At 41.2% G+C, this 16,040-nt stretch overlaps 1 long non-coding RNA gene across 1 annotated transcript in view; it reads left to right on the top strand.

The window, feature by feature from the left end:
* Positions 1-16,040, top strand: part of LOC118968428 (uncharacterized) — a 62,828-nt gene that overhangs the window by 25,248 nt on the left and 21,540 nt on the right. Inside the window, exon 3 of the long non-coding RNA XR_012131154.1 lies at positions 6,751-6,855. This is a non-coding gene — a long non-coding RNA (uncharacterized lncRNA). The remainder of the gene's footprint in view (positions 1-6,750; positions 6,856-16,040) is intronic.

Raw genomic sequence — 16,040 nt, forward strand, 5'->3', positions numbered from 1 at the left:
ATTCTTGGGGGCACTCCTGAGGCATATCCTCTTGGTGCACAGATTCCTCACCTAGTGGGAGGAGATGTCACCCAGTGCTGGCCAGAGCAGGACACTTTAAATTGTGGGGCCCTCCTGCCTGGTCCACTGCCATCTTACAGGAGCTGTGATAAACTTTGACATGAAGCTTACTTCTTAAATAGAAGCAGGTCCCCTCAGAGGGCTGTCAGTCTGCAGGTGAGGATAGACATTAAGCCACTCATCGCACCAGTACTTTGATCACAAATGTACTCTTGGGTGGGTACCACCCAAGTGAAGAGAACTGAATGGAACTGTGTGGGTCCACTTATATGCGAATTTTTTCAATAAATATATTGGAAAATATTTTGGAGATTTGAAAAAGGGTTTGAAAAAACATTTTCTTTTCTCTAGCTTACTTTATTGTAAGAATACAATATATAATGCATATCACATACACAGTATGTGTTAATCAACTGGATATGTTATCAGTAAGGCTTTTGGTTAACAGTAGGCTATAAGTAGTTAATTTTGGAGGAGTCAAGAGTTATATGCAGATTTTTGACTGTGCAGGGATCACTAACTCCTGTGTTGTTCAAGGGTCAATGGTATTAAGTGGTATGAAAGACAAATACATGGTCAAAAAAGTATTCAGCAGGAGAACATGGCTTGGTCTAGGCAATCAGAGGAGGCTTTCTTAAGGAAGTGATGTTAAAGAGGAGACACAGAGGAAGAGGAAGAGTTATTTAAGAGAAAGACTCCTGGGGCGGGGAGGGGGAAGCGTTCCCCAGTGAAGGAGCAGCATGTATGTAAGCTGTTTGAGGAGGAAAGAAGTATGGCAGCCCCGAAAGCTGGTATTCCCGAGCTCTGCTGTAAATCAGTGGTAGGAAGTAGGGGTGGACCTCAAGAGAAGGCAATTTCTGATAAGCAAGGAGGACAGTGAAGAGAACTGAAGTGAACTGCATTTCTACACGGGTCAGACTCTACTATGTGCTCAACACACATTGTCTCCATTATCACTGAGCATGACCACTGCATAGAGGGAGGAATCATTGTCCTTATGTTCAGATAGGAAAGATAAGGCTCAGAGACTTAGTCTGTGTGGAGATGCACTTGTACCAAGAAGTGGAGTTGTGCACTCCCTAAGTACTTAAATAGCTCCATGAACTGACTTCTTTTTCTTTTTTTAAAGCAGATGTAGACATTGAAACTCTGTTTAAAATTAATTGATTAATGAATTAAGAAAAATCAGAAAGAGTAGGACTTAAAATTACTATGTTTTGTTGCAAGAAAAGAGGGAAGAAAATGAAAAGCAAAGAAAAACTCTGTTAGCTTTTGTATTTACACATACACACACCTCCCTTAAAAAAACTTATGAGTTGTTCAGATAAGACCTTGAAAATGTGACCTATTTCTGTAAACTAATGGACCAGGGTACTAGCAGTAGCTTAGTCAGTACAAATATTGTGTGTGGGTATGTGTTGAGGTGCAAATCAGTACTGCATAGAGTGGCTTAAGAAATATGAGGTCTGAAGTCAGACCAACTATTTGAAACCTTATCCCATCACTTACCCTATCGACTGACTTTGGGCAAGGTGTTTAACTTTGCCAAAATTCCTTATCTGTAAAATGAAGTTAATAATAGTACCTCCCATGTAGAATTGTAGTGAGGTTTAAATTAAATAATCTATGCAGTAGATATAGTAGGTATCCTTGGATGCTGACTCAATAGTAGTTCTCCACTTTTTCCTTGCTAATGGATCACAATTTTGTTTGGAGATCTGTAGAAACACAGGCTCAAGGTAGTTGAGCTCCATCTCCAGGCCTAGGGAGGCCAATTAAAGTGATTTCTCTCCTTTGGCCAGGGTATACAGGAAGTGATTTGTTGCCCCTATGTTGTGATGTTCAGAGTTGTGACAGCTATTTTGGAGCCATGAAAGGAATTAACTAAGTCAAAACAACTTACTGAGAATGGCAGAATAGAAAGGTGAGGATAGAAAGGTGCCCAATGACATTGGTTGGCTACTGAATTGTTCAACCTGAAGACATTTCACCTCTGGACTTTTTGTAACAGGAGATCCTTGTTTAAGTTCTAGATAAAGTTCTCTACATAGTTCTGCAGCCCAAAGCATTTCAAGGGAACACCACTATGTAAAATATTTGGTGCATAGTAAAAATGCAATTATAAAGTACAGCCAGTGAAAAGTGCATCGAACTTAGAGACAGGGGATGCAGTCTAGTGTCAGGTCCTTGGCCAAAAAGGCCATTTTGTCCTCAAGGGGACATTTGGCAATGCCTGGGAACATTTCTGGTATGAGAATTGGAGGGTGCTACTGGCCAGGGAGACTGCTGAATGTGCTACAGTGCAAAGGAAAGCCTTCCACAATGAAGAATTATCTGGCCCCAGATAGCAGTACTGCTGAGGCTGAGAAACCTTGCTCAAAAACATGGGAAACTATTAAAAAGTCATCATATTCACAGAGTTTATGGCTTTGCAGCATCCACTCTCCTTCCTCCTCCAGCAGCTTCTGTTGAATTACTCTTCTGTGCCCTCTGTCACTCAGACACAAGAGGAGACCTCCTGTACGTGCTACTATTTATCTACTGTGCCTTCTCGGGCCCTTCTGCTTTTTAAAAATGAATTGCATAAATAATGAAAGCTTACTTTGGAGACAAGAGCTTGTGATCTTCCAGACCTTTTCCTATTTCCTGGAGAATTTTGCACTCCCCTTCCTCCTCTTCTGTGTAATTCTAAAACCATATAACCAAGTCCTTTGTCCAACTCTCTCTGTAATGTTAGTAGATTATAGCCATAGGAAACTAGACCATATCTTAGATTGATGCTGCCCGTTAAGTTCAAAGTTACAGTCAGCTCTGCTTTTGTGGAAAACTAATGTTATAACAGCAAGGGTGGCCTTCATCCATCATTTCAGTGAAACTTTATTTTTGCAGAATTTCCTTTCAAGATGGTAGATTATTGTACATTCTAGGGCAGAGAGTGAGAGAGGAAAGTCCATCACAGAGAGAGAAAGGAAATAACAGGTCTGATCTCTAGAGGGTAAAATGAGAAGTTGAATCAGACATTGAATTCTTTGATTCACTGGATTAACTCAAAATTGTTTTTCAAGTGACCTCCCAGTCTGGAAACTTCCGAGCTATGAAAGATGAGAGAGCACTGCTCCCAAACTAGAAGAAACAGCTGTCTGTGCTATGAAGGATTATGGAACCATGGGGCCAGAAGGTCACAATTAGGAGCTTAACTTTTATGTCCCACAAAATGAGAAGCTGCTTTTGTAACCATGACCTCAGATCTTACAGTGATTTAAAATTTCCCAAAGAGAGTTCACCACATTGTGGTTTCATTTGCTCCTCATCGCAGTGGCCCTGTGTAATAGGCAGGTCAAGTACTGTTACCTGCACTGGACTGAGAGGAATGAGAAGCTGTATAGGTTATGTGACTTAAGGCAAACCAAACTTAAAGCTTTATTAACTCACTGAGACATGCATGACCTTTGAACTTAACCAAATGTTTCAGATCTTTCCTGGGACAGTTAAGGTTTTAAACAATCTGTTCTTTATCCTGATATGTTTCTTTATCAGATAACAAGTCCTAATTTTTTATCCCAAATATACAGTCCTTGGAATGTGACCTGGAGCGACCAACTAAGGATTCCTTCAACTATTCATTTAGCCACCGATTGATAATTCTGCATGAATTATATGTGAAGTTTTGTACTAGAGGCTGGAGAGGGAGGGAGACAATGATAAATAAAATATAAAATATTCCCTTTTCCCCCTCAAGTTGCTTAGAGTCCTCTAGAGAATGCAGACATGTGAGCCACTAGCAGTCATGTAGGCAGAAGGGCTTAACAGGGGCAGAAAACATAGTGTGGAGCTAGAGTGGAAGAAGCAATTGGTCCTGCCTGTGGGAAAGTAGGGAAAGATTTCAGAAGAAGAGTTAGCACATCAGCGAGACCTTGAAAGAGCAGGATTCTGAAAATCTGAGAGGATAAATTATGTCACAGGTATGGAAGAAATAGTCACTTCAAAGTCTTAACATTCCTAGTGAAGCTTTACCCAAGGTTTTAAGTGTAACATCTACTCAGGGACTCTCAATTCCCTAGTTGATGGCATCTTGGACTAAATCTGCTGGCCTACTAACACAAGGGAAGCATTTCATTCTATTTTTCCTCAGAAATGAGTGTGCTTTCTAGGTAAGGGCACAGACTAAATGGAACTTTTACAAGGGAAAATTATCCCATTTATCGTTTTAGTTTTCAAGGTCAAAGCAACCTTGATTTGCCTTTTTTGTATTTTTTTCCTTGCATGACCTGATAAAAGTAACTATAGATAGATTTGGATACAAGACAGGTATAGCTGTAGATGTAGATAGGTGCGTGTCTATGTATATACCACCTCTTTTTTTCTACATACCAGGCACTGTGAATATATTATTATTTAATATTCAGAGGTCTGTGAGTTAAATGGTGTTATTATTCCTATTTTATAGTTAAGAAACTGAGATTCATTGAAGTAGAGTCATATGTTAAAAACTCAGATATTAAGTGAGAGACAGGATTGAGAGGCGTCTGTTTCACTCAAAAGCCCATGCTTTTTCTGCTGCATTCTAGTGCCTCTGACTAGCTCTGTAAGAGAATCCACGCTGGGGCAGAGATTGCTCATTGTTCCCTAGAATCCATTCTCCCTTTTTTTCCTTCTAGTAATAGGACTGGCTCTCTCCCTCCCCAGAGCAGTTTGAGCAGAGCACTGGCCCCCGCTGTGGCTTCCATCTCTCCGCCTGCCTTGTAGCCAGGGGTGACCCTGCGATTCACTCGTCCCTGGTAGAACGGGAACAGAGGAAGCTGTGAGCAACCTGGACATCACATGCTCAGAGGGATTGCCTGCTCTCCATCCTCTTTCTCCCTCCGTAGCCGAAACGTGGTCCTGGCCCTGGTGGCCCTGGCCCTGGTGGCCCCCCGATAAGTTAGAGCAGCAAGATGAAAGGAGCCTGGGTCCCTGGACAGTTGGGGGGAGTGGAGCTTGTACCCCCCACCTACCTCTGGGCAGTCAGTGAGAGAGAAACCTCTGTTTTTTGTTTAAACCATTGTAGTTTTTTAATCTCCTAGATTATTCCCTGCCTAATATAAGTACGCAAGAGCAGTAGTCAAAGCATCCTGGGGTGTGGGAGCTGTCCCATCTAGATATATAAAAAGTGCCATTGTACTGGGTTCCTTAGTGGCCCCTTGGCAAGGCCCCTTTGCCGTCTGGCATTATCGCACTTAGTCCCTAAACAGTGTGGTCCTGGATGTGTCTGTCACTTCAGAAGTCTCCTGTGGTCATCAGATGTCAGACCATGTCCTGCATATACCTGACATCAAATGGTAGAAGACTGTAACTACTGTTGTACCCAAACTGCTAACCTTAGGAGAAAAAGTCTACGTTCCCATCACTGAGCAGAATAGCTTGGATCGCCATTACATTGCCCTGCAACCTTCTGATCAAATGTACAGAGAAGGAAACATGACAAACGAGAGTGAGTGATTTTATTACCCGTATTTCCCAACACAGACTGTAATACCAAATCTCACTGACCTTGGCTACTGAAGGTCACCCATAAAGATGTGATCTATTGCCTGTTTGGACTCGGGCTTCTGGATTTTGCTCTGCTAACCCTGCTTATTTTTTGCAGCCGTCACCAGGACACAGCAGAAGTCACATTTAAAGGAGGCTGCTGCAGGAGACCTGTGCAGGAGATGCCCAGGGTTTCTATGGAAAACAGGAGTCTCTGGATTGGCACTAACTGCTGATCCAGGAGACTGAGCCCTCCTAAGTCAAAGTCAGGCATGTTGTTTGAGAGTGACTTGTTCTCAGAAAAGATGTTTCTTGGAAGATCTATACTATAATTAGGACCAAGCATGTGAGTTTTAACCCTCTAGGGCCTGTTACTTGCTCTGCTTCTTGTCCAGACCGTATCTCTGGCCCTGATTGGTTGGTGAACTCCCCCTCATTACTAGTCTCCAGGAATTTAACATGAATGTATCACAGCACATCCATCATCTCTAGATGAGTGGGAAGACCCGTAATCATTGGGAGTTACAGACTCCTTTGATCAGCTGATGAAATTGTAGAAAAATACACATTCATACATAATGTTGCAGTCCATCTGTGAACACCCAGGTTTATGACCCAGGCATCTGCGGCTGGTAGTGTATAGGACATTTGCATAACAATACATCATGATATTCAATATTGTCGTGCACTAAGTTGGAAATTTCTTGAGGACAGGAGTTATAATATGTGGGGCTGGTACAGTCCTATGTAGTAGGTGTTTTATGAAATGTGTAAGAACCAAGTATATAGACTTGATTTTTTCATTTGGCATAAAAATTTCTAGTCAAAATACTTTATTTTTAGAAATATTTAGAAAATGAGGTGAAAGAGAGAATGAGGAAAATGGTAGGGACTCAATGTTCAATAATTATCAATTCCACCCACATATAAATCATTTAGTAGCTTATAAATGATTTAGCAGCTGGTCACTGGTCCCAGAATAAATCTTTTAATAGGCAAGAAGCCTGCCTCTTTTTCCCCTGTTAGAAAATCCAGCTCAAAATTGATGTAATACTTTGAGCAGTCTGATGTTGATCACTGGCATAAAGATTTTTAGCTTGATCTCAATTTGACAAAATAATCCCCCACTATTGCCTTGTCTTCTGTGGCTTGTTCTCCAATATCCATTTTCTCCTTTCTCAGTGCAGAACTCCGGGATACTGGCTGGACACGTGACTGCCCAGAATAAAGATAACAACATTTCCCAGCCACCTCGGCAGCTGGGTGTGGCTCTCTCACTAAATTCTGGTGAGTGAGATGTGGTTGTATAACAGAAGTTATAATTAATTAGTGGAGGGGGAAGGGTTGCTCTTCTCTTGCTCCTTCCCTCCTTCCTGATGGTTGGAATGTAGACATAAGGAAGGTCATCCAGGGCCACAGGTCCAGAAGCCCGTTGAAGACAGCAAACCACGGCAGCAGGTCCCTCCCACTGTGGAGCTGCCCCACTGGTCCTGAACTGTGTCCCTTTCTCCAGTGCCATCCCCACTTCGAGAGGTTTGTTAGGAGGACTCACAGGACTCAGCATATAATTGTGCTCACAGCTAAGATCTGTTATGGCCATGTAATAAGGATACACAACTGATCAGAAGGGAGAAAACCAGTGGACCCTGGAGGAATTCCTGTGCAGGCTTCTTTGTGCTTTCTGCCTCCTGTGAGGGATCACACAGAACTCACTCTTCCCCAGCAATGAACATGCAGCAACTTGTGTGTGCTGCCTGTGTGGTGAAGCCCAGTAGAGACTCAGCAGCCTGGGGGAGCGGGTCATCTTAGGCACCCTCTGTCCAGCAGGTATCCAAGTTCCAAACTCTCAGGAGGAAAGTAGACAGAATCGAGGCAGTGGTCTAAAAACCTTGATCTCGGTTTAAAAAATAATCCCCCACTGTCTCCCTGCATTCTGTGGCAAAGATTGCCGTTTCCAATATCAGTTCATTGTTGACTCGGGACATCCCAAGCGCCAAGTTCCCCAATGCGAGCTAAGGGCTGACCTTGCAAGCAGGCCTTTCTAAGGGTTGCTTTCTGAGGGATTTCAGGGCTGCCACCTTAACCCTTCTGCTCATGGGCAATCTACATTTACCCCAAACAGACTAGGGTGGAGTTGGTTGGAGGGATCATGTTCTAGTGAGGCATCTGCACTTGCTTCTTCCTCATTCTTCAAACCCCGCAGTGGAACAGCAATGACCATGTGCAGAGAGAGCACTTGGGAATGACATTCCTCCAGCTTGTAAACCCGATCACAGGCCTTGTGAATGTGTCAGCTTCCCTATGGTACTGTTCACACTGAGAAACGCTGCTCTTTTGTGGATTTTCTGCATCAAAATTCAAGCGCCAGAGATCTCAGGTTTTTTCAATTATTTGTTTAGCTTTAGGAACTGGAGGGACTCCAGCTCATTTCCTCATTTTAAAGAGGTAAAGTATAACACATCTCACAAGATCCAGCAAGTTAGCAAAGTGGAAGTAGAAATATATCATCTTGATCCCCATTCATATATCACCCGAACAAGTGAGCATCTGCTTGTTGAACAAAACTGAGGAATCTGGATCCTCTGTGAAAACCGATCTGGGCACATGGACAGTCCTTAAACTATGTGGATCTTCAGAGGCAGGCAGAAAAGTTCCTGAGCACAGAGACGTGTGGATAAACACAAGGCACTTCGTGACATTACATTTGCTTCCTGGGTATTTTAAATAGAGCCTGTGAGAGAATGAAAGTTATCCTAGAACACAGGAAGCAGCTCGGTACGTCTGTGCTGATTATAATCACAGGACTTCCCTTCAAGTCAGCTTTAGACACTTATTTGGCAACTCCTTTTGATGTGCTCCTGACAGACTTGTTATTAACATTTAAGCCACTAATTAATTGCATGCACACCAGCAGTACTGCGGTCTTCACAGTCTGTGTGGGTACTTGGTAAAGGTTACCTGAGGATACTAATATTTAGTCATCAAACCAAAAGACATTTCCCAGGTCCTGAATAACAACCCCTTTAAAAAGAAATGTATATATACAACATGAAAACCTTAGTCTTAAGATTTAGATGACTCAGTGGGTTTTCTGGATATTATTTGGATCCAGTTCTGGGCATTTGCTTTCCACCCATTTATTTGAGATGTCTGCGGGCTGACCAGAGTCTAGGCAGCTTAGTAATTGTGTGCAGAAAAAACAGCAAATTGCTGAGGGCTGCATTTTGCATCTAATGGTAATGCTGAGCATAGAAGTCCTTAGGGGCACAATCAAAGAAGAAAAGCCACACACAAAAATCACCAAAGGTCATTCACTTTACCTGGGGGTGGTGGGGATGGTGGCAAAGGCATGGACTTGGGGTGAATCTCAGATTAGCTGCTCACTGGCCTCTGTAACCCTCAAATATATGTAAGAGTGCAGCTAGCATTACCTATCTGTTGGGGCTGCTGGGAAGATAAACATGAGAATATTTGTGTGAACATCCATGTAGTGTCTCACCCCTTCCATCAACTTCCCAGAGAAAAAATGTTCCTACTGTTGAAGACAGGATTAGACTCTTAAACATGCAAGAAATCAGCCGCATAAATTGGGAAGCCTACTCCAAAGTTCTGGGTTTTCTAAGAAACGCACGCTTTCACATTTCCACAGATGAGGACACCTCAGTCATCCATCACTTCCCAGACAGTGTTCTGTGAGCCTGCAGGTGACAATTTGTTTGTTCACATGGACATTTTACAAAGCTTGTGGTATCAAAGTTCTTTTTCTCTTTCTGTTCCCTGACCTCTTGACCCTGAATTTATGGTTTCTTTCTTGCTAATGGCACTTTAAAAAAAAAGTAAAAACAGGTATTTTTACCAACCACCTGTCCCCATCTCTCAGTGACTTTGCTCTGCAAACAGAGCTGCCCTTTTGTTTTTCCACCCCTCTTCCCTCTCATGCTGCCTCTGCCCTCATGGGTCCGCCGTTCCCACAATACAGGAGCACCCAATGTTCCAGGTGCATGGAAGCAATTCTTCCCTCGAACAGTGTTTCCAAACCGTGTGGTATGATTTTAGGTGACACACAGATGTGCCATTAAATGACATTTTACCACATACCAAGAAAACCATTGCCTTTCAATGCTCTTCTAGTCCTTCAGAGCTCATGAAAGGCAAAGTCGCAGTGGAGCACTGTGATGCTCCACCATGTTCTCAGGCTTTCCGGGTTCACTCTTAATGAAGAATGAGCAGATTGCAGGCTCAGAGGCTTGGGCACATTAAGAATTTAATTACAAAGTTTTGTTTTTGCCTTTTAAAATTCTGCTGGCATTTCCAGTTTACACCAAGTAATGCATTGTTTTTCATTTGTAATAATAAATGTTTTAAGAATAAATTTCTCGTTAATAATAAATGAAAATATCCTTTAAAAATAATATTCTTTGAATATAAAGAGTGTGAGATTTAAAGGCACAAATAATAGTACAGATAATACATGAGTTTGTCAAGACTGTGAGGGCAGCACTGGTGTGGCTTAAGAGTGTCCATTTGCTCCAGACCATCGAGAAGCTATACATGGCAGGGAGGAGCAACTCAGAACCTCCTGGTTCTTTCTAAGGAGGCATGGAGGCCATTTCTTCATCTTCTTCCACTGATACCCACCAGCGCCATCATGATGAGGATAATCTGTTTATTTTAAAGTTTACATGTTTTATTATGAACATTTTTCTATGACATAAAACAATTTTTAAGAGCTTCAAAGTACATTATTATGGATGTTCCATGATCTATATAACCAACCTCTTATTGCTATGTATTTTTGCTGTTTCCATTTTTTCATTATGATGAACACTTCTACAATGAAAATTCTAGTATACGAACAGGGAACACACCTTTTATCTCTTCCTTAGCTCCTCATCTTGCAGGAAGCCAAGCAAACAGCTACTGCTCAAATGATGCTGAAGGGAGAACAAGGGCATTTCAAAATGTCACTACTTTAGATAGGGAACTAGTTGAAATAGAAAAATAACTTGGCATCTGATGATGACCTTGTTTCCTTCTCTAAGCAGAGAGCAAAAAGAGAAACAGAACAACAGCAAGATGACATGACTTTGCTCTCAGAAACCAAGAGAGAGACTTATTTCTGAAGTCTCCAGAATGCTAAGATTGTGATTGGAAGGCTTTCAGCTTCCTGTGCAACCCTGGTAGCCTGCACTGCAGGTCAGTCACATGATGAAGTGACAGCATCGAGCCCCCACCATCTGCGCACCAGGGGAAATTGGAAACATGGCGTAGGATGGCTTTGGAGAAGTACCTTACATTTGTTTGGTGGGAAGCCAGGGCAAGACACTGCCGTAAATAGGACCAAATCCAGCTGTCCAAACATGGGCGATTCCGTCCAGCCAGCCAGCCATTCCCCCTAATCCAGATGTTTGTCATCACACAGTCTCAGATTATCTTTCCTTCTTTCAAACATAACTTGTACTAATCACATTCATCAAAGAGTTACATTTGCTTTTAATTAAAAAAACATCTATTTTGATTCAGCTGGGCCCTCTTTACCTCAGCATAAGGACACAGCCTACATTATGAATAAGCTTTAAATCACAGCTACCTTTGTTTAAATGACAAATTACTGAGGTTGTCTTTCCATCTCTGAGTTCACATATAAGAAACTCTAGACTACATCAACACTAAATATTTGCTCATTATTAGTATTTGTTAGAATATAGATAACTCTATTCTATCTACACAACTACTGAGTTCTCATGAGGGTAGTAGACTCTTAATAGTTACATATCTATGTGTTAGAAGTCTCCAATGATTGTGTTTTATAATTGGACATGCTTCAAAGTCTGGCCATATGTGTGGTCTGCTTAGATCTCCAACGATGCTTCTGCACTTAATCTCCTTATCTGAAAATTAGAGAATAATAAAACATTATTATTTTGTGTGAGGATTACGTATCATAAAATCTTTCAAATACCCAGCAGAGTGCTTAATATGTAGTATGGGTGCAAATACTTGCTGGAGCTTCCTACCCCCTAAATAGTCTCTAGCCAGGAGTCTGACTTTTCTAAATTTGCTTCTACCTCCAGAGACTGAAGCAGAATTTCAATAAGATTAATTTTCTGAGCTTCAGTTCTTTTGTCTGGCATGACTTTGCTCTTTGCTCTCTGAGAAAGTGAGCAAAAAAAGTAAGAAAAAAGCCCTATGTGAATATTTGGATATGCTGGGAGCCAGTGAGGACTCTTCTGTAGGACTGTTTCCTTGTGAAATGCTGTTCAAGACCACTCTGTGATCTGAGCTTAGCTTACCAATAGCAATCCTCTGATTACTGATTTTATTTCTCAGTCTTTCATCACGTCACTACTACGTACTAGAAGAGCTAGCATCTGGCATTCGTGACTTTGGAAGGAATGCTTATTATTAAAAATAAATACACTGATGATATTATAGGTTATTTTTAACTGAGGCACATAGAGGTCAAGGAATCTGCTCTAGATACTCAGTTATTATGTGGTGAAGATAAGAATTTGAACCCTGGTAATTAACTCTAAAACTCAAGTTCTTGGTGACTCCATGTTTTTGCTTGGTCCTCACCACCAAAAACAACAAATACAGACTGTTTACATTATAAAGAAAGCAAATATCTTCCAAAGTGCAAAAGTGGTAGCAGCTATTTTGAAAAAAACTGTTTTGAACTTGTTAAGTTTAACTTGAGACAAATGACAGCCAAAATGTGTGAATTAATGGTGGATTAAAACATTGACATTTATGGAATTTCTATTGAGTTAAAAACACTTTGATTTACCTAATGGTATTTAATTTCAGTACTTCTCAATTTAATAAATGTGTATTAAAAATTCCATTTCTTGCTTTGAAGCCCTAAATCACCCTGCTATGGAGTCATGGAAGACACAGCATCAGCTTTAAAGGAAATCAGTTACAGGGGGAAGCAGACACTCCCACCCTGGGCATGGCCTGGCACGTTGCCTCAGTAAACACTTTCTTCAGGCCCTACATGGGCCAGGCATCATTCCAGAACGATTGAGAGATGACTAGGAATTTGTCAGGTGGATAAAATATGCATGCAAATGTGTGTGGGGGTCTCTGTGTGACAGTGGGGGTGGTGGGTGAAAAAGCCATTGAGGAGTGCGGACTGAATAGATTGAGCAAGAATTTGTGTGTGTGAGTGTGTGTGTATGTGTGGGTAGGGTTGTGTTTTATGCATGTGAATGTATCTGGTTGTATGTGTGATTTTTTATAAGTATGTGTGTGTGTGTGTGTGTGTGTGTGGTAGTGGAGGTGGTGGGGGTAGGTACAGGGGGACTTTCAGGAGAGAAGAGAACAAAAGAATTTGTAATGCATGGTGAACAGATTGAACAAGATCAATTTTTCCTTTTTTTTTTTTCACATTTTCCCTCAGCAGGAACCCAAAGTCTTGCAGGATGTGTGGGCTAAACTTGCAACTGTGCATAACCCTGATTGCTGAAAATTTACTTTATTCTCTGCTTTCCACCTTAACCAAGACTTGCTTAATCTGAGAGGCAGTGCCCAGCATCTCAGCTCCAGGCCTTATGGCTGGGTGCAAAGGGGTGGTGCTGAACCAGGTGCCTGGTGCCAGCCCAGGATGAAGAGCATGCAAATATTTATCAAAGCAACATGAGTATGTGGTTTTATAAAAATGATATGTAAGAACTTAGAACCAAAAGCAATGATCTCCAACATCTTCCTAAGACAGGCTTTCCAAAGACAATTATTTGTAGTTTAGTAGTTTCTATTTCTAATTCTTCTGGTGGTTCCTCCATGTCACTAAATATATGACTGTACTACTTACCAATTTTAGAAATTATCTATCAATTTCCCTCTGATAGATGAGGGTTATCCATCTAAAATAGTTCCTCTGTCATTCATCCCCAAACAGTTTCAATACTCTTTCTAGCTCCTAAATTGGTTGCTTCTGGACATTTAAACAAAATTATTTACATCATTATTTCTTGAATTATCAATTACAAAGATTGTCTCTTGACTGCCCTTTTTCTAAGATAAAAATATTAGTCCCTTGCACCCAATTGCAGCTTTCTTCTTTCATTTTATCTCCAACTTTTGCCATATGCAGTCTTACCTTTACATCGTCATGGTTGATGATGACATTTAGATTCCTCTCTGTGAGCACGAGTAAGGCGTGTCTACAGGTTAGTTCTAACTGTGCACAGTTGGCAAATAGTGCTTACATTGTTATGACTACAAAAAGATTATTCATTGTGGTGTCAGATGGTTTGCTTTCAGTACATTTTGGCTTCATGTAGATTTAGTTTTTTCTGTTGTTTCTTACTAGCTTTATATTTTTCTGAGTTGACGTTTAAGCCTCATGCATAGTATTATACATCTAGAAACATCCATGCATTTTCTGTTTTCCTGTTTCCTATATCCATGTCTTCCTGATTTTTGTTTTACTCCTTCATGTTGCTGGGGTGGGAGGGAGGTAAGCTTTTAGAATCCTCGCATGCCCGGCATTGACTTCATGGATGTCTGGTAGTGTACAGCCTTGCTGCCTGAACCTAACTCCCCTTCAGTTCTTTGGAGGCATTGCTCCTTTGTCTGCTAGTCTCAGTTGTTGTCAGTGAGAAGTCTTTTGCCTGATCCTTGTTTCTTTGTAAGTGAACTCTTCTGTCTTTCTGAAAGTATTAGAATTTTCTCTCCATCCTTAATGTTCCAGCGTTTCATAATGATGTGTCCAGTATCATCAGGTAGAAAATTGCCTAGGTGCCATGTCGCTTCCAAGTTCACTTCTTAGTAGAGGCTGCATTAGCGTACTATTCCAGCAGTCATGGATGAGAAAGGCTTGCAGACAAATTTAAATGTTCAGAGCACACGTTTTATTAAATCAGTTTAAAGCATACAGCAAGAAGGTAAGGGAAAGTAACTGGATAGAGTAACCCTTAGGACAGGGTGCCAGCAGAAGAACACTGCTAATCCTGAGGGAACAATGTACATATGTCCCCCACTCCCCTCTGTCTCTCTCTGCCACACCAGCCTCCCCCACTGATGGGACCAGAGTTGGATGGTGTTTAAACAAGGGAGCACACAGCTGAAAGCTGCCCTGGGCCGGTGGTGCTCATTTGTTTTGTTGGAGAGATTCAGGATGAGGATGCCTGGCTTCAGCTGCAGCTAGCCAAGGAGCCTGCTGAGTAGCCATGGGTTTTATTATTGTTTCTTGAGCAGAGGACACATGTAGCCAGAATGGGTGTCACTAATGGGTGGGTGAATTAGGGCTCGGAAAACTCAGTGCTTCATGGCTTATGTATATTCAGTGAATTATGAGAATTTTGTTCCTGGCATATATTCAATATGTCATGAATATTTAGGACCCAGGTGCCCTATAGATATTTAGTGTCTAATGAATGTTAGTTATCTTTGGTTCTTCCATCCATCCCATTTAATATACATATGCTCTTCTTACTATTTACTTATCTAAATGTAAGTCACGTATTGAGTTTCATCCATCTTATTTGTTTTCTTTTCTCCTATAGCAGGATTGCATGTTTTCAAACAACACAACAACTGAACTTTACAGTTAATAATCTTATTTTCATGTCTCCCACTTGACGTTTGGTGGATACTTTTATTTGGTGGTGTCTTATTTCATAAATGTTTCTAGTGGTCTCTTCCATTTTTCTCATTCTAGAATCCATATTAGTAGTAAGTAAACCATATAATCACTTCTCTTTCTTACCTTTATACTACTATTTCCCATTTTCTTGGCCTCTTTGTTTTTGTTTTCACAGTTTGGAAAAATTCTTCAGTTTTCTTTTTCAACCTGTCTATTGACTTTTTGAATTCAGTAGCCACACATTAAAAAAAATAGACTGTTTTACACTTTCAGGTTTATAGAAAAACTGGAAAGATAGCACAGAGAGTTCTCATATGCTCTACACCCAGTTTCCCCTATTACAAACATCTATGTTAGTAACTCATTGGTTACAACTAATGAGCCAGTACTGACCCATTATTATTAACTAAGGTTCCCATTTATTTAGATTTCCTTAGCTTTTACCTAATGTCCTTTTTCTTTTCCTGGATCCCACCCAGGAGACCACATTGCATTTGATTGTCATGTCTCTTCTGGAATTTGTCTGATATTTTTCTCATGATAAAACTGGGATTGGAGATTATTGGGAGGAAGCCTGCAGAGGTGGAGTGCCATTTCATCCCATCTATCAGGGGCATATTCTGTTGACATGATTCAGGACAGCTGTTGGCCTGGATTGCCAGCCTGAGGTGGTACCTCTGTTTCTCCTCTGTAGTCACTCTTTCTCCTCCCCTTTTCCAGTCTAGTCTTTGGAAGGAAGTCGCTGTGCGCAGACCACACCTAAGGAGTGGGGAGTTATGTTCCCCTTTTTTGAGGGTGGAGCATCTATTTGAGGGTGGAGAAGAGGTTAATTATTTGCCTCTTCTCCCCAGCAAAGCAGCCACATTGTTAATTTCCAAAA

This window comes from Manis javanica, chromosome 5, assembly GCF_040802235.1.
Source record: "Manis javanica isolate MJ-LG chromosome 5, MJ_LKY, whole genome shotgun sequence".
NCBI classification, from domain to species: domain Eukaryota; kingdom Metazoa; phylum Chordata; class Mammalia; order Pholidota; family Manidae; genus Manis; species Manis javanica.